This window comes from Phyllobates terribilis, unplaced genomic scaffold, assembly GCF_046119375.1.
Source record: "Phyllobates terribilis strain yellow unplaced genomic scaffold, ASM4611937v1 Scaffold_3__8_contigs__length_932513732, whole genome shotgun sequence".
NCBI classification, from domain to species: domain Eukaryota; kingdom Metazoa; phylum Chordata; class Amphibia; order Anura; family Dendrobatidae; genus Phyllobates; species Phyllobates terribilis.
The window spans coordinates 571,706,868-571,725,366 of NW_027362763.1; positions in this window are offsets into that span (position 1 = coordinate 571,706,868).

Genomic DNA, 18,499 nt, shown 5'->3' on the forward strand with positions numbered 1-18,499 from the left:
AGCCTGGGCCAACGAGATCCAGAGGTGGGGCAAATCACGCTGGAGGAGTGGTCTCAGATCAGGGACCTATGCACCCTTCTGCACAGTTTTGAAATGGCGACGAAGATGTTTAGTGCTGACGATGCCATTATCAGCATGACTATTCCGGTGATTTACATGCTGGAGCACACTTTAAACAGAATTCGGAGTCAGGTGGTGGGACAAGAGGAGGTGGAGGAAGTAGAGTAGGAGGAGTTGTATGCGGAAGGGCTAACATCTGCAAGGTCCAGACGGTCGGCAGCACCAAGGCGGCAGGCATGACAGGGTGGGGGAGAGGGATTAACCAGGGCGCATGGTAGCAGCCAAACTGTTGAGGAAGGTGCAGGAGCCGAGGAAGAAGTGGAGGATGAACTGGCGATGGGCATGGAAGACTCATCAGATAAGGGAGACCTTGATCACATTTCTGTTGTGCGAGGTTGGGGGGAGAGGGCAGAGGAAGGAAGCATGATTCTTACCTCGCCACCAACACAACAGGGACTTGGTGCTCCTGGATGCGCAAGACACATGAGTGCCTTCTTGCTGCACTACCTGCAACATGACCCTCGGATTGTCAGAATTCGAAATAATCCTGACTAGTGGGTTGCCACACTCTTAGATCCCCGGTACGAAAGTAAATTTGCAGAAATAATTCCTGCCATAGAAAGGGATTCACGCATGCAGGAGTATCAGCAGAGACTGTTGCAGAATCTTACATGTGCTTTTCCACAAAACACCAGTGGTGCACGTAGTGAATCTCACAGTTCTAACTTGCCAACCGTGGGACTGTCGAGTCTTCAGCACTCAAACCGTAACAGAAACACAGTATCTGCTGGAAACAGCAATTTTGTGCAATCATTTCAACACTTTTTTAGCCCATCCTTTGCAAGGCCACAGGAGACAGGAAGTCTGACACATAGTCAACGCCTAGAGACGATGGTACAGGAGTATCTCCAAGTGAACATCGAAGCCATGACTGTGTCACTGGACCCTTGCTCATTTTGGGCTTCCAATCTGGAAAAATAGCCTGAGTTCGCCACTCACGCCTTGGAGATCTTGTCGTGCCCTGCAGCCAGCGTTCTCTCTGAACGTGTGTTCAGCGCTGCTGGTGGTGTGCTGACAGATTAGCGCACGTGGCTGCACAGTGAGAATGTAGACAGACTCACATTCATAAAGATGAACAAATCATGGATCCGCAAGGACTTTTCTACCCCTGAGTCATCCTGGGGAGAGTAAAAGCTTGATGATTTGGTAAAATCACCTCACCAACTGTTTTAAGCAACTCTGGGGCAATTGATGCCACTTAAGTGGTGTCTGTGCCACAAATTTTTGGAAAAAATGGAGACTCTTTTTGGAGTCCCCTTGCTGTGTTTTACGTGACGTTGGCATCGTCAATTACAGGTGGGTTGGGTCTTTGCCCTCCCCCTTTTAACCATAAGAAACTACATACACTATGGCTTGGCGTAGCACAGATGGTTGAGTCTGAAGAGCTGTTTACTCAGAGGTCTGCTCCTAAGCTTCAGTGTCTGCTAATCAGTGTAGTAGCCCAGCTGTGAAGCAAGCTGCACCGCCTGTGTTTCTAATAATAATTTTTAACTGCATCTAGCCTAGGCAGACTGTGGGGACCCCCAACCAAACCCAGACGCTCAGCCCCCCAACCGCCCCCCTTTCATTGACAATACAATCATGTAACTCTTACAATTGGATGGGTGAGGATCGGTCACAGCTTTATTAACTGTTTATACTCATGACATTAGAAAGGCATTTTATTTCTAAAATAATTCAGCTTGTTGCAGCATGTCCTGTGTCTCCACACCGGCAAGTTGGCCAACAAGTGTAACTCTCCATCATGTCCTTTATATTTCCAGGCCACGGAGGATCCTGCGTACTCGTATGCAGGACTCTGACCCCATCTGTCACTCTTAACGCTTGTTCCACTCCGTCCTGGAGTCCTGACAGGAATATGTCCAGTCCAATATCCATTAAGTGAACACTGTCGGCCCGTATGAGGCCTGCTTTATCTCCTTCCAATTGTCGGTGTCGTATCACTACACCGCCTCTGTCTCTTATAAATTTTGCCATCCAAATATTTATTAGCCGCCTTGTCTGTTCAATGGCCGTGATGTCTCGGGCACCTTGCCATACCGCTCTCGGCACAATCTCTGACCATACTATAGTTATTTTTGTGAAAAATTCTCTGAAGCGCTCAGTGTCTAGTTTCATTATTGCCATTAGTTATGCGCTCTTGTGATAACCTATGTCGTTTTCCCCGGCCTGTATAACTAAGATGACCGGACCTCTTGCCTCTCTCCCTACCTTGATTACCTCCATTAGTACCTGTGGCCATTGCAGGCCTCTAATACCTCTCCAGTTGAAATATGTGTTATGAAACTCAAATTTCCTCCCGCCTGGGCGGACTTTCGCCCTTTTTTCTACACAATATATATACGAGTGGCCTATCACCCACACTGTTGGCTTAGCGTCACCTGTAAAAGAAACAAACCACGTTAGGGTAACAAGTCCGGTCTTATGTATCTCGCCAAACATGTAGACCGCCATCTCCCTATCCTCTGAACTTCCGTTTCTGACAGTCCTGCTCTTGCTGCTTCCGTGGCCGCGCCTATGCGGAATGAGTGTGTCCCATAATCTTTGGGGTGGTTCCCTGCTGATGTTAGGCATTTATTAAATATAGCTTGGAACTGGTATCTTGATATGGCGTTCCATCAATGTGTGATAGGAAGAAATTACTTTGTGATCTGATGGTTATATACGTTTTTACTATCGTTACCCGACTCAGTGTACCGTTTGTGGGTTGTAGAAGTACCCATGTGCTCCTGCCCGCTGGAACCGTTTTCGATTTGCGTATGCGTAGACGTATTGCATTATTGGCTACGACTACGTCCTAGTGTAATAAGCCTCCACTGGTGGTAATTTTGGATTGAGGGATTAATTCGCTTATGCATAGCGCCCCGAAGAAGGCGATCGCAAATGCAGTAGACAGTAGTGTGGCTTCGAATTGTGAGTGTCATGTTAATGGTGTTAGGGATATGATGTGAGAAATCAGTTTTAGTGACACGGGACGGGACGTCTACACTCCTGACTTGGCTGACCCCTTTTCCACCCTTTTATGGATTGTCTGATGATGAATCTCTTTTTGTCACATCTCCCCAATTCAGAAGTTGGAAGTGAAATGCTACTCCGGTCAGCCACCGCTGCGCTGACGCCCCTGATATGCCCCTCATCATTAGCTGGTGGAGAAATTCTATGGTGACTTGTAATCTGGCTTGTTCACATTGGTCAACCCGTCTGCCTGCTACTAGTCGTGTCCACTCTTCCCATGCCTTACCGTATGCTTGCCACATCGACAGGGCAACTGACGCTCTGATTAATGGCATCAACTATTCGCCACTAGATCCCATAGGGAGGCTGGGCAACTGTTGCCCGATGGGTGGGCGTTGGGGAGGAGCTCTGTGAAAATCTGCCAATTGAATTTTGATAAAGCATTAGCAGCAGTGTTAGACCCCCCAGCATCGTGGCTAGCGCGGACCCATACATTGTGTTTTAGGCACAGGAATGCTAGCCGGCGTAGTAGGCCTAGCACTGGGAGAGACGATGATGCCATATTTTTAATGAAGTGCGCTAGGCTGGTGTTTTTTGTTATGAAGCGTATATTTTTGTTAGCCAGGCACGCGCCCCATATTTCTATTGCTACCACTATTGGAAACAGTTCCCGGACTGTCTGTTTTTTTGTCAGCACTTGTTCTGCCCAATACGGAGGCCATAAGCTTGTGCACCATTGGTTATTTAGTATCGCTGCATATCCGCCTGATTCTGCCGCCCCGGTGAATAATCTTAGTCCAATGTTGGACTGTTCTGCTGACATAAATAACGTGTGACCGTTGAATGATTATAAGAAGGTTTTCCACACCTCTAAGTCCACCCGTAGCTGCCTGCTGATTCTGATTGTATGACTCGGTTTAGATGCCCCTTTTGTTGCGGGCGATAAATGAAGAGAAAAAACCCTTCCGACTGGCATCACCCAGCTCGCAAACACGAGGAGACCTAGTAATACTTGCATCTGCTGTAGTGTTACTTTCCATACTGCACAAAAAACCTAGATCAGGTGTAATGCTTTGGTATTTTTTCCCATGGGAGGTGGAACAACCTTGCTGTGGTGTCGATTTCGATGCCTAAGAACGATATCTTTGTTGTGGGCCTATGTTTTTGGTTGGGCATAATGGGACTCCAAACCGACGGGAGATGTTTGTGAATTCGTTGAGTAAGGGGCAGCGAAAGTGGATGACTAATCGCCACGGCCCGCGGAGGGGCCACCATAGTCAGTGAATCCTTCCTTATTTAGTACAGAGTCTACCAATACTTTGGGCGCAGTAGCCCAGCTGCGAAGCAAGCTGCACCGCCTGTGTATCTAATAAGAATCTTTTACTGCATCTAACCCAGCCAATCATTTGATAGTATTGCTAGTAGCAGAGTCGCATGGGCTCTAAACCCTGCATAGCCTGGGCATTTTTTGAGATGTCTAAGGATGACCCAACTCATGTTATCTGTAACATTTGTCACCAAAAGCTAAGTAGAGGCCAAAAAAACAATAGTTTGAGTACTTTATGCTTGAACCGTCACATGGATATGAAGCATAAGTTGCAGTGCGAAGCTCACTGTGCTACAATGCGGCCTACTGGGCCAGTGCAACCACCATCTGCCCCACCTGTGTCATCCTGGGGAGACTAAAAGCTTTAGAATTTTGGAAAATCACCCCACCAACCATTTTAAGCAACTCTGGGACAATTGATGCCACTAAAGTGGTGTCTGTGCCTCAATTTTTGGAAAAAATGGAGACTCTTTTTGGAGTCCCCTTGCTGTGTTTTACATGACATTGGCATCGTCAATTCCAGGTGCGTCGGGTCTCTACCCCCCCTTTTAACCGTAAGAAAGTACATACCCTATGGCTAGGGGTAACACAGATGGTTGAGTCTGAAGAGCTGTTTACTCATACTATAGCCTGGGAATCAGAGGTCTGCTGCAAAGCTTCAGTGTCTGCTAGTCAGCGGAGTAGCCACCGCCTGTAGATCTAATTACAAATTTTTAACTGCATCTAGCCCAGGCAATACTTTGGGCCTAGTAGCAGTGTCTGCTAGTCAGCGGATTATCCCAGCTGTTAAGCAAGCTACACCATCTGTAGTTTGGACACTTAATTTTTTCAAAGGAAATGCTTCGGACCGCTGGGACACTCAGTGAAGAGCATCCGGGGAGGCACCCCAAGGCACAGGGGCTGAGACTGGCGGTAGGACGCCTTGCGGTGGACCGCCAAGCTCGATACTTAAAAAAGCTTTTTAACTGCAGCAGCTTTAGTGGACACTACTGGAGCTGGAATTACTGCGGCTGCTGGCATCAGACTTGCCCTCCAATAGATCCTTGTAAAAGGATTTAAAGTGTACTCATTCAAATTAGAGAGACAATTTAAATTACAGAGCTTAGACCTGCCTCCACCGCGGGGGGGGCTCGACCTACCAGCGGACAGGCACCAGTATTGGGAGAGGAGGGCTGGCCGTCAGGGTCCACCGCAGCTCTGGCACAAACCCGGCGACACGGAGGTCGCAAGGGCAGGAACGGACTGGCCGTGTCAGCTTCTCACTTTTTTGGTTTTAGAAGGGCATGACATGCCTATATCTGTGTCTCCCCCTCCTTTTACTCCTCCACCTCTTTCTTTTCGCATGACTATATTTACTTGTCACTTTTCCATGTGTTAGTTGTGTCTTCTGAGCAGTTTGTCAGGTTTTGGACACCTTTGAAGGTGTTTTCTATGTGTTTCTATGTGTTTTTGTTTGCCTGCCATTGGTTTTAACGGTGTTCGACGAACAGTTCGACGAACAGTTCGGCGAACATACCGGTGTTCGACGAACCGAACCCGAACACTACGGGGGTGGCTCAACACTAGTCATGAGTCTCGGTTGGCAGGTCATCCAGGAATTTCTGAGACTAAGAGACTTATCAGTCGCAGTTTTTGGTGGCCTGGATGGCAGAAAGAAGTCATCAAGTGGGTGCGTCAATGTACTGTGTGTGCTAGGTCAAAGGCTTCACATACTCCTGCTGCGGGGTTGCTTTGCCCTCTGGAGGTTCTTAGTGCGACTTGGACGCATCTCACAATGGATTTTATTACTGATATTCCTGTGTCCGAGGGTTTTACTGTCATCTGGGTGGTCGTGGACCGTTTCAGTAAGATGTGTAATTTGGTTCCATTCATTAAGTTGCCCTGCGCCAAGACACTCGCTAAGGCGTTTGTTAAGGAGATTGTCAAGCTTCATGGCGTTCCCATGGATATTGTAACGGGTCTGGGAGGTGGAACCTCTGAGCAACTATACAAGGGGGCAGTCCTTGTAAGGAAGCGGGTGGCTCCCAGGGAAGGCGGGCAGGTAGTCACGGCTAGTGACGGGGACAGTCTCTGGGCAGAAGGGCAGAAGGTCACGGCAAGTGACGGGGACAGTCTCTTGACAGGCGGGTGGTCACGGCAAGTGACGGCAGAGCCTCCAGGTAGGCTAGCAGGCAGGTAGCAGGTGGACGCTCCCAGGTGAGCGGGCAAGAGTCTCTGGACAGGCAGGTGGTCACAGCACGTGACGGCGGAGCCTCCAGGTAGGCTAGCAGGCAGGTAGCAGGTGGACGCTCCCAGGTGAGCGGGCAAGAGTCTCTGGCTAGGCAGGTGGTCACAGCACGTGACGGCGGAGCCTCCAGGTAGGCTAGCAGGCAGGTAGCAGGTGAGCGCTCCCAGGTGAGTGGGCAAGAGTCTCTGGACAGGCAGGTGGTCACAGCACGTGATGGCGGAGCCTCCAGGTAGGCTAGCAGACAGGTAGTAGGTGAGCGCTCCCAGGTGAGTGGGCAGGCTGGTCCATAGACAGACTGACAGGTGTCGGAAGGCAGACCGTCGGACCGCAGGCTTGCAAGCAGGTAAGCGGATATCAGGCAGGTATCAAGCAGGAATCTGGCAGGTGACTGGCAGGTAACAGGCAGGAATCTGGCAGGTGACTGGCAGGTAACAAGCAGGAATCTGGCAGGTGACTGGCAGGTAACTGGTAACGGGACCTGAGGGCTGAAGCAGAGTGAAGGCTTTGCAACAACATTGCTCGGGCACCTCCATTTTGGAGGAGGTGCCTTATATATGGGAGGTCCTCCGGCAATTGGCCGGGGACTCCTTAGGACGGCGCGCGCGGTCCCTTTAAGAGAGGGGGAGCGCGCGCGCCCTAAGCACACTGCCGGGGAAGGAGCGCGTGCCGGAAGCAGCGGGGAGAGAAGCGCTGGAGGATGCCGCGCCAGGAGCGGGGAGGTGAGAGGGACGGCGTCTCTGCCTAGTACGGGGCAGAGACGCCGATGCTACAGTACCCCCCCCTTTAGGCCCCCTCCTTTTTTTGGCCAGAAAGAAATTTTTCAAGGAGAAGCGGGGCGTTGATGTTCTCCCTGGGTTCCCAAGTTCTCTCCTCAGGACCAAACCCCTTCCAATCTACCAGAAAAAAGGTTTTTCCTCTTACCCTCTTGGAGGCCAGAATACTCTCTACCTCAAAGACGTCATCAGCGGAAACCGGAGCAGGAGGGGCACCTTGATTATTGGAAAAAGAGTTAAAGACAACGGGTTTGAGGAGAGATACGTGGAAGGAGTTGGGAATCCGTAGGGTGGCCGGGAGTTTTAATTTGTAGGCCACAGGGTTAATTTGCCTAAGGACTTCGAAGGGACCGATGAATCGAGGACCCAACTTGAAGGAGGGTACTTTGAGCCGCACATGTTTGGACGAGAGCCAAACCTTGTCTTCCGGATGGAATTGAGGCGGATCCAGACGTCTCTTATCAGCATAACTCTTCATCCGCTCAGAGGACAGAAGAAGAGCGGACCTGGTACTCTCCCAAATAGTAGAAAATTCGCTGACAAGAGACTCCGCAGCAGGGTTGTCCACAGAAACGGAGACAGGAAGTGGAATCCGGGGATGTTGGCCACCGACTATAAAGAACGGGGATTTGGAAGAGGATTCGCTCTCATGGTTATTGTAAGAGAACTCGGCCCATGGTAGGAGATCCACCCAGTCCGAATGGTGTGCATTAACGAAGTGCCGGAGGTAACTGGTCAGGATCTGATTGATCCGCTCCACTTGACCATTGGACTGTGGGTGGTAAGCGGAGGAGAAGTCCAGGGTGATGTCTAGCAGCTTACATGTGGCTCTCCAGAAGCGTGAGGTGAACTGAACCCCACGATCCGACACGATGTGGAGGGGCAGGCCATGGAGACGGAAGATGTGGCGGATAAAGTCTTTAGCCAGCTCGGGTGCAGATGGGAGGCCAGGCAGGGGAATGAAGTGGGCCATCTTAGAAAAGCGGTCAGCGACAACCCAAATGACTGAACAACCGGCAGAAATAGGAAGATCGGTGATAAAGTCCATAGCAATGTGCTGCCAAGGAGCAGCAGGTACGGGAAGGGGCAGGAGATGGCCGGCTGGTAGATGTCTGGGAACTTTGTTACAGGCACAGGATGAGCAGGCCGCGACGAAGTCTACCACGTCCTTACGCAGGGTAGGCCACCAGTAATGCTGGGTAATGAGTTGGAAGGTCTTCTTTTGGCCAGCATGGCCAGCTAGTTTAGAAGAATGTCCCCAGCGAAGAACCCTCTCCCGATCTGGTACAGCTACAAACGTCTTACCGGGTGGGAGACGAGTCAGATCCAAGTGGGCCACATTCATCACCTTGGAGGAGTCGATGTTGTGCGTAGGCTCCTCCTCTTGATCGGAGGATAGGAAGGACCGGGACAAGGCATCAGCTTTGACGTTCTTGTCCGCCGGACGGAAATGAAGAATGAAGTCGAAGCGGGCAAAAAACAATGACCACCGGGCCTGGCGAGGATTGAGTCTCTGGGCATTTTGGAGATATGCCAGGTTTTTGTGATCCGTGTAGATAATTACCGGGTATAGAGCCCCTTCAAGCAGATAGCGCCACTCCCCCAGTGCCAATTTGATGGCTAGCAATTCACAGTCTCCTATGGAGTAGTTGCGCTCAGACGAGGAGAAGATTTTGGAGAAGAAGCCGCAGGTTACCATTCTCCCGGTAGAAGATTTTTGGGTGAGTACCGCTCCGGCTCCGGAGGAGGAGGCATCAACCTCCAGGTAGAATTGTTTATTACAGTCCGGACGGTGCAGGACGGGAGCAGAGGCGAAGGCTTTCTTTAAGGAAAGGAAGGCCTCCTCGGCTTCAGGCGACCATGTCCTGGGATTAGCCCCCATACGGGTAAGTGCAGATATGGGAGCAGTGCGAGACGAGAAGTGTGGGATGAAAAGACGATAGTAATTAGCGAAGCCCAGGAATCGCTGTATCGCCTTCAAACTGTTAGAACCTTGCTCTTAGGTTTTTTCCTTTGCTGGTCACATGACCTTGTTGGCCTATTTAATCCTGCTCCGCCCTTCTGGCTTTGCTGGACTTCATTGTATAACTACTTTCTAGCTAGCCTGTGCTCTGTATCTAACTCTGTTAGTTTGCTTGGTCTACGGACCTCTATGTTCTATATATTTTGTTTGTTCGTCTGTCTGCTACTATTTCTGTTAGGAGGTGTCCCATTTTCCTCCCAGTCCTTAGTACTTGTAGGGATTCCTTCCCCACATCTATAGGTCTCCGTACAGACTAGCTTAGGACTTTAGCAGGTCTGATCGCAGGATCAGGTTCCCTGTTACATCGTAGGGATTCAGCTGAGTTCTATCGTAGGGACAGATCTCCTCTCTTTCCTTAGCTCTGGTAGCAGAACATAACAGTAAGTCCAGCCTGCAAATTCTCTAAGGAAAGATTTTTCTGTTCCATCATGGTGTCGGTTCAGGATTTGGCTCATCGCCTGCAGGGACTCTCTCTGGAGGTGGCCGAGCTCCGTCAGCACGTGAGTAACTGTCCTGGAGCACATTTCTTGGAGCCTAAGGTATGTTTGCCGGATTTATTTTTTGGTGAACACCGAGAATTTTTTTCATTTAAAAATGCTTGCTTATTGTATTTTCGTTTGAGACCCAAGTCCTCTGGGGATGAATCCCAGCGCATAGGGTTCATAATGTCACTTTTGCGCAAAGAGCCTCAGGAGTGGGCCTTTTCTTTGCAACCTAGTGATACATGCTTCAGATCAGTGGATAGTTTTTTTTCTGCTTTGGGACTATTATATGATGATCCTGACCGTGTCGCATCAGCTGAGACTGAGTTGAGACGTTTGAAACAGGGATCAGGTAATGTGGAAAAATATTGTACTCATTTCCGTCGATGGTCTACTCAAACAGGGTGGAACGATTCTGCTCTGAAAAGTCTATTTCTTGCTGGGCTTAATGAAAGGGTTAAAGACCTGCTAATTGCTTATCCTACACCTGAAGATTTGCTTTGTCCTTTGGAGGTTCCCAGTGCTCCTTGGACACATTTGGCTATGGACTTTATAACTGACCTTCCCCCCTCTGAGGGTTTTACTGTCATCTGGGTGGTCGTGGACCGTTTTAGCAAAATGTGTCACTTGGTTCCCTTCGTCAAACTGCCCTGCGCTAAAACTCTCGCTAAGGCCTTTGTCAAGGAAATTGTCAGACTTCATGGCATTCCTACTGACATTGTTTCTGATAGGGGTCCTCAGTTCGTGGCTCGTTTTTGGCGTGCCTTTTGTGACAGGTTGGGAGTTCATTTGTCGTTCTCGTCCGGATATCATCCTGAATCTAATGGCCAGACAGAAAGGAAAAACCAGGATGTTGAGCAGTTCTTGAGTTGTTTTGTGGCAGACAATCAAGAGGGGTGGTCTGAGTTTCTGCCACTTGCTGAATTTGCTCTGAACAATCATACATCTTCTTCTGCTGGTTGTTCGCCTTTTTTTTGTTGTTCTGGGAGACATCCGTCGTTTGGGTCGTTCTCCAAGTTGGGATCTGCCGTGCCTGAGGAGGAGAATTTTTCCGGTGATTTGGAGAGAGTTTGGACGGATGTGCGTGGTAATCTTCAGGAGGCCAACAGAAAATCTAAAGACTACTTTGATAGGAAACGACAGGAGGTTTTGTTCGCTGCTGGTGACATGGTCTGGTTGTCCTCTAGGAATCTGCGGTTGAGGATTCCTTCTAAGAAATTGGGTCCCAAGTTTGTAGGGCCCTTTAAGGTGCTTCAGGTTGTCAACCAATCTGCTGTTAGGTTGGAGGTTCCTACCTCCTGGAGAATTAATCCGGTATTTCATGTCTCTCTGTTAAAAAAAGCTGTTGTGTCGGATGGTGACGCCTCTGCCTCTGTTCCTCCGGTGGTGGAGGACGGGGAATATGAAATTTCTCGCATCCTTAACTCTAGACGGTATAGAGGTAGTTTGCAGTATCTTGTGGCCTGGAAAGGTTTCGGACCCGAGGATAACTCTTGGGTGAGGTCAGATGATGTTTCCGCGTCCAGACTTATCAGAGCGTTTCACAGGAGATTTCCTGATAAGCCTGGTCCTAGGGGATCCGGAGGATCCTCTTAGAAGGGGGGGTACTGTTAGAACCTTGCTCTTAGGTTTTTTCCTTTGCTGGTCACATGACCTTGTTGGCCTATTTAATCCTGCTCCGCCCTTCTGGCTTTGCTGGACTTCATTGTATAACTACTTTCTAGCTAGCCTGTGCTCTGTATCTAACTCTGTTAGTTTGCTTGGTCTACGGACCTCTATGTTCTATATATTTTGTTTGTTCGTCTGTCTGCTACTATTTCTGTTAGGAGGTGTCCCATTTTCCTCCCAGTCCTTAGTACTTGTAGGGATTCCTTCCCCACATCTATAGGTCTCCGTACAGACTAGCTTAGGACTTTAGCAGGTCTGATCGCAGGATCAGGTTCCCTGTTACATCGTAGGGATTCAGCTGAGTTCTATCGTAGGGACAGATCTCCTCTCTTTCCTTAGCTCTGGTAGCAGAACATAACACAAACCTTCAGGACGAGGCCATTTTAGAACGGAAGAGAGCTTCTCGGGATCCATTTGCAGACCTGTCTGGGAGATGACATAGCCCAAGAACGGTAGGGAGGTCTGGTCGAAGAGGCACTTCTCGTATTTGGCATAGAGGTGGTTCTGCCGAAGCCTAAGCAGGCCCTGACGAACATCCCTTCGGTGTGTGGGGAGATCCGGAGAGAAGTCCCAGATATCGTCCAGGTATACCACTACGCAGGAGTACAGGAGGTCACGGAAGATGTCGTTGACTAGTTCTTGAAAGACAGCGGGAGCATTACAGAGACCGAAGGGCATCACAAGGTACTCATAGTGACCGTCCCGGGTATTGAATGCCGTCTTCCACTCGTCTCCTTGACGGATACGGACCAGGTTATATGCTCCTCGTAGATCCAGCTTGGAGAAGATCCTGGCGCCCTTGAGATGGTCAAACAATTCGGAGATGAGCGGCAGGGGGTATTTGTTTTTTACTGTGATGAGATTGAGTCCTCTGTAGTCAATACAGGGACGTAGCGAGCCGTCTTTCTTTTTGACAAAGAAGAATCTGGCTTCAGCCGGGAAGGTAGATTTTCGGATAAATCCCCTGGCCAGATTCTCTTCAATGTACTCAGACATGGCCCGGGTCTCGGCTGCAGACAACGGGTAGATACGCCCACGGGGAGGAGTGGTGCCAGGTACCAGGTCGATCGGGCAGTCATATGGCCTATGGGGTGGCAACGTCTCTGCTTCCTTCTTACCGAAGACGTCCGCATAGGGCCAGTAAGGAGCCGGGAGACCTGGTAAATTAGCTGGAGTAGGCGAAGGGCGAGCTGGGCGGACCGGAACCAGGCAGGTCCTATGGCAGTCAGGACCCCATCGGAGTACTTCACCGGATCGCCAGTTAAATACGGGTTCGTGTGTCTGGAGCCAAGGTAGACCTAGCAACAGGGAGTGAGAAAGTCCGGACAGCACATGGAATGAGATTTCCTCAGAGTGTAGCATTCCCACCTGCAGGGTTATGGGTTCAGTGACGAGCAGGATGGTCTCCGAGAGAAGTCTTCCATCCACGGAGGCGACTGACAATGGTTCAGCCAGGGACTTGGTGGGAATACGGTATCTCTCTACCAGAGACTGGGAGATGAGGTTTCCAGCAGCTCCAGAATCCAGGTGGGCGAGTTCAAAGTGACGGTTTTCTCCCCAAGCAATAGAGACCGGTAAAGTCAGAGACGGAGAGGGCTTACTTTTGTCTAGGACGACCTCTCCGAGCGGTCCTAGACACTGGCGTCTCCTGGCTTTTCCGGGCAGGAACGGATGAAGTGCTCCATACTGCCACAATAGAAACAGCTTCCCTCGGCTCGGCGAGATTCTTGGCGAGATCTGACTATCTTGGTCTGGTCGATCTGCATAGGTTCAGGCGAGAGCGCCCGCGGAGTGACTGGTTGAGAGGCAGGTCTCAGGAAAGTAGGAGCAGAACAAGAAAAGTCTTTCTCCCAGGCAGTCTCTTTGGCACGTTCTTGGAACCGGATGCCAATCTGGGTAGCTAGTGACACCAGGTCATCCAGAGTGGTAGGAATGTCCCGACCAGCTAACTCGTCCTTAATCCGACCGGAAAGACCCTCCCAGAAGACGGACACCAGAGCCTCATTTTCCCAGGCAAGCTCAGAAGCGAGGGTGCGGAACCGTATGGCATATTGGCCCACGGTGAGACTCCCTTGGCGGAGACATAGCAGAGAGGAGGCAGAAGAGGTTTTCCGTCCAGGTTCATCGAAGACTTTCCGGAAAGCAGCGAGGAAAGACGGCAGGTCGGACACCAGGGGATCCCCTCTCTCCCACAGGGGATTTAGCCATGCCAGTGCCTCCCCAGTGAGATGGGACATGATGAAGGCCACCTTGGCCCGGTCGGAGATGAACTGGTATGCCAATAGCTCAAAGTGCAGGGTGCACTGGTTTATGAAACCTCGAGCTAAAGTAGGTTCGCCGGCAAAGCGTGGAGGTGCCAGAAGCCGAGGTCCATAGTCGGGTACCATGAAGGGACTGGATTGCGGTACCACAGGAATGGGCACGGCTGGACCAGAGGTAGACAAGAGTTTTCTGACGTAAGACTTCCTGGTGCAGATCGGAGATCTGGGGACCACCGGGTTCCATGGCCCGAGCAAACTGTAACGGGTCTGGGAGGTGGAACCTCTGAGCAACTATACAAGGGGGCAGTCCTTGTAAGGAAGCAGGTAGCTCCCAGGGAAGGCGGGCAGGTAGTCACGGTTAGTGACGGGGACAGTCTCTGGGTAGAAGGTCACGGCAAGTGACGGGAACAGTCTCTTGACAGGCGGGTGGTCACGGCAAGTGACGGCAGAGCCTCCAGGTAGGCTAGCAGGCAGGTAGCAGGTGGATGCTCCCAGGTGAGCGGGCAAGAGTCTCTGGACAGGCAGGTGGTCACAGCACGTGACGGCGGAGCCTCCAGGTAGGCTAGCAGGCAGGTAGCAGGTGGACGCTCCCAGGTGAGCGGGCAAGAGTCTCTGGACAGGCAGGTGGTCACAGCACGTGACGGCGGAGCCTCCAGGTAGGCTAGCAGGCAGGTAGCAGGTGAGCGTTCCCAGGTGAGCGGGCAAGAGTCTCTGGACAGGCAGGTGGTCACAGCACGTGATGGCGGAGCCTCCAGGTAGGCTAGCAGACAGGTAGTAGGTGAGCGCTCCTAGGTGAGCGGGCAGGCTGGTCCATAGACAAACTGACAGGTGTCGGAAGGCAGACCGTCGGACCGCAGGCTTGCAAGCAGGTAAGCGGATATCAGGCAGGTATCAAGCAGGAATCTGGCAGGTGACTGGCAGGTAACAGGCAGGAATCTGGCAGGTGACTGGCAGGTAACAAGCAGGAATCTGGCAGGTGACTGGCAGGTAACTGGTAACGGGACCTGAGGGCTGAAGCAGAGTGAAGGCTTTGCAACAACATTGCTCGGGCACCTCCATTTTGGAGGAGGTGCCTTATATATGGGAGGTCCTCCGGCAATTGGCCGGGGACTCCTTAGGACAGCGCGCGCGGTCCCTTTAAGAGAGGGGGAGCGCGCGCGCGCGCGCCCTAAGCGCACTGCCGGGGAAGGAGCGCGTGCCGGAAGCAGCGGGGAGAGAAGCGCTGGAGGACGCCGCGCCAGGAGCGGGGAGGTGAGAGGGACGGCGTCTCTGCCTAGTACGGGGAAGAGACGCCGATGCTACAGATATTGTTTCTGATAGAGGACCTCAGTTTGTGGCTCGCTTTTGGCGTGCTTTTTGTGACAGTTTGGGAGTCCATTTGTCATTTTCGTCTGGATATCATCCTGAGTCTAATGGACAGACTGAAAGAAAGAACCAGGATGTAGAACAGTTTTTGCGTTGTTTTGTGGCGGACAATCAAGAGGTGTGGTCTGAGTTTCTGCCTCTCACGGAATTTGCTCTTAACAAGCATACATCTGTGACGCTCGAAAGCCCTACCCTGGGAGATGGGGACTCGGAGCCGGGTCCTGTGTTGTCGATGGGGTGCAGCCGTGGCCCGGACCTGCTCCGTGCCCAGGGCCGTCGCACTAAAAAGTATGGTATGGGCTTATCCGGGTTGAGTGGCTGATATCGACTACGCCACCTGTGGCACCTGGTGAAGGCCACCAGCGCTGCTGCAGTCTGCCGTGCCATGGTGTTATGGCAGCCGTCATTGTTACTACTCCCCACAGGCGGAGCAGGGCCTCAGGGCAGAGGGACAGGATGGAGGGGGTAGTAGTCTAGGAGGTCTGGTGCTGCGTAGTGCGGTGTAATGCAGAATAAAGAGTCCAGAGGCCATAGAGGTTAACTTACAGGGTTTTTACTCATGTTGAAGAGTACAGCTGCAAGGCTTTTCCCTGCTCCTTGCGGAGTTCTGCGGCCACCAGAGACGGGGGGGTCCGACAACCTCCGAGTAAGTCCAGTGTTCAATCAGGACCCCGCACCAGAGTGTTCATAGACTTCAGACCGGGTCCTTTCCTGTCTGTGTGTGTGTAGATAGGCCGGGTCTCCCTCTGAACTTCACTCAGAAAAAGGGTACGGGTGGCAGCTCCGCTCCTTCCGATACCCGGTGGGATCCTCAGGGCTTACCGGGCTTTCCCAACCAGGACGTGGAGTAGCAAGGTCGGGTGTTGGGGGCCGGTACCCCTCTTGCAGCTGGAATCCCTCTGAATAGATCAGGTTGGCGAGGACAGGTGGCGTATACCGCTCCGTCTGCATCCTCCCTGGGATCCATTTGCGGTGGAGCTACACTCTTAAGCTCCGGGCCTTCTTGGTCATGGTCCTTGACCGGGCTGAGACATACATTATCTGCAGCCTGCCCCTCGACCCAAGGCCAGGGTACGAGGGGCCGTGTCCCCGTCCTCTGCAGGTCCACACAGGATCCACGCTCAGGGAGGAGAGATCACGATAAGGAACAGTCAAAGAACCAAGAGCCAAAATGGCTGTGTGTTAAATATTAAATATGAAATTTACAGTGTCACTAAAATGTGAGTCCTCCACCCTCACCCACTAAATGGTTCCCCTATCTCTTGGTTCCCCAGTCTCCCGATTACCAGGAGGGGCAGCACCTAGTGCATTCTAGCCCCCTCTGGTGGGAGAAGTGTGGTGTTGGATGTGGAGGTGGGGTCCTGACCATCATACCGTTCTTACCTCAGAGGAGGAACACTACACTCCATTAGAGAAATGCAGCATCCCTGTGGCGGTCGAACCCTCAGGGGCGCCACATTCCCCCCTGGTGAAACACAGCACATCCGCGGGCTGCAAAAGAGTAATACCTAGGAAAATTTTCTTGTTATATAACAATAAACCATCTTCCCTTTATGGGAGGCACTTCTTCTTAAACGTTTCAAACAGAATATATAATATAAAAGTACAAAGGTATAAAAGTATAAAATTATTAAAGTGCTAGCATTATCCAGAGACATTTATGCACAGACAGATGGGTTAAAGTGCAAGGACGAAGAATCAGTTCAGAAGTGCGAGGGACCTGTCCCAAACCCCCAACGTGGGCCCTGGGGTGACTGCAGGGCATCAAGGAGAGCCACCCTGACAGGTTTTTCTTCTGAGGTCTGAGGTAGAAATATCCGCGGTTGTATATAAAACCAATAAGGAGCACCTAAAGAGATGCAAACTATTTACAGGGTAAGAGTCTGTCTGCTGCAAGTCTGCAGGGACCAATGTCTCTAGAAAAACGAGGAATGTAAATTAAACATAAACATGAACTTGCAACTTTTTAAACAAGTTACAGCAGCCGGGGCTGCTTAAATCTCAGGTTCCCTCCTGGGAAAAGGCTCTTTCCTCCCGACAGAGGCTGACCGGTCCCCTGAGGCTGAGCGCGAGGGGATGTCACTCCCGGACACCTTGTGGACATCCAGGGCGTACCACCCCCGCACCCCATGGTGGCGGGTGTATGTAACTACGTCACCCGGGAAGAGGTTCCGGCCAGGGTGTCCCTTTTTCAGACGCGGCTCGATGTCCCGCCTGCTGACGAAGACATCGTCATGATAATGGGGACTCCTTATGAACCCCCACCCCGCCTCATGGTGGAAGCGGGCGACTTGCCCTTCCACACGGGGACTTGGACGGGTTGCCTCTTCCTGTCAGGCCCGGGACTTTGCAGTCTTGGCCCGCACCTAGAGGCGCTCGCAGCAGATCTCCCTCTGGCGTTGCTCCCGTGTGAGTTGGAGAATCTGCTCACGGCACCGCTTGCTCCTCCTCTGCGCTCCAGCCCAGGTCTCCCGGGGGAAGCCCATCAGGTCCCCCCCCTGGTTGTCCCAGGCCCACTCTTCAGCCTCCGGCCAGGTGACTGTCGGTGCGGGTAGCGGTGTCATAAGGGGTTGCTGCGCGTCCTCTGCAAGTGTGGACAAGTCCGGGTTGGGGTCAGTGGACACCCCAGCAGCCTCAGGCACTTCCGATTCGGGAGTTGGGCAGCAGTGCAGGTCTCTGCCTATAGCTGAAGCTTGCAGCTCCGGGGCAAAGACCTGCTCCCTGGTGACAGCGCCGGGCAGGAGATATTCGGCCATGAGGTCCAGTATGGATACGGTAGGTTCAGCAGCCGGGGCAGGGGTAGTACACTCACCCGCCTCAATGCCGCTCGCGACCTCTGTCACCGCTTCTCCATAAGCTTCAGCTCCTTGGCGGCGGGTCCGGATGTGCAGCAGCATGTCTTCCCGCCACGCAGCAGACGCCGCCTTCTGGGCCTCATCCAGTCTCCGTGCAAGACCCAGGGCTTCCTGGTGGAGAAATGCTATATCTGCCACTGTGAGTCTGGTGCAGCTTTGCTCCCTGCCGGGGGAAGGACCTGGACCGGGTTCGGAAGACTCCGTTTGTTGCGCTCCAGCAGCGTCCATGTCCGCTCTTGAAGGTCGCCAAACTCCAACTGCAATGGCCGCACCTTGTTGTTTTTCTTCTTCCTCCTCTTTCGAGGCGGTTCCTGGGCGATATGCTGACAGGCCCGCCTTCTTTCAGCCCATCCGGTTTGACGGGCATTACCCCGCGGACAGTCTCTGATGGAAGGGGCGGTCCGCACTTTTGGCGCCATGCGGGAGCCCAGCCCACGATGGGA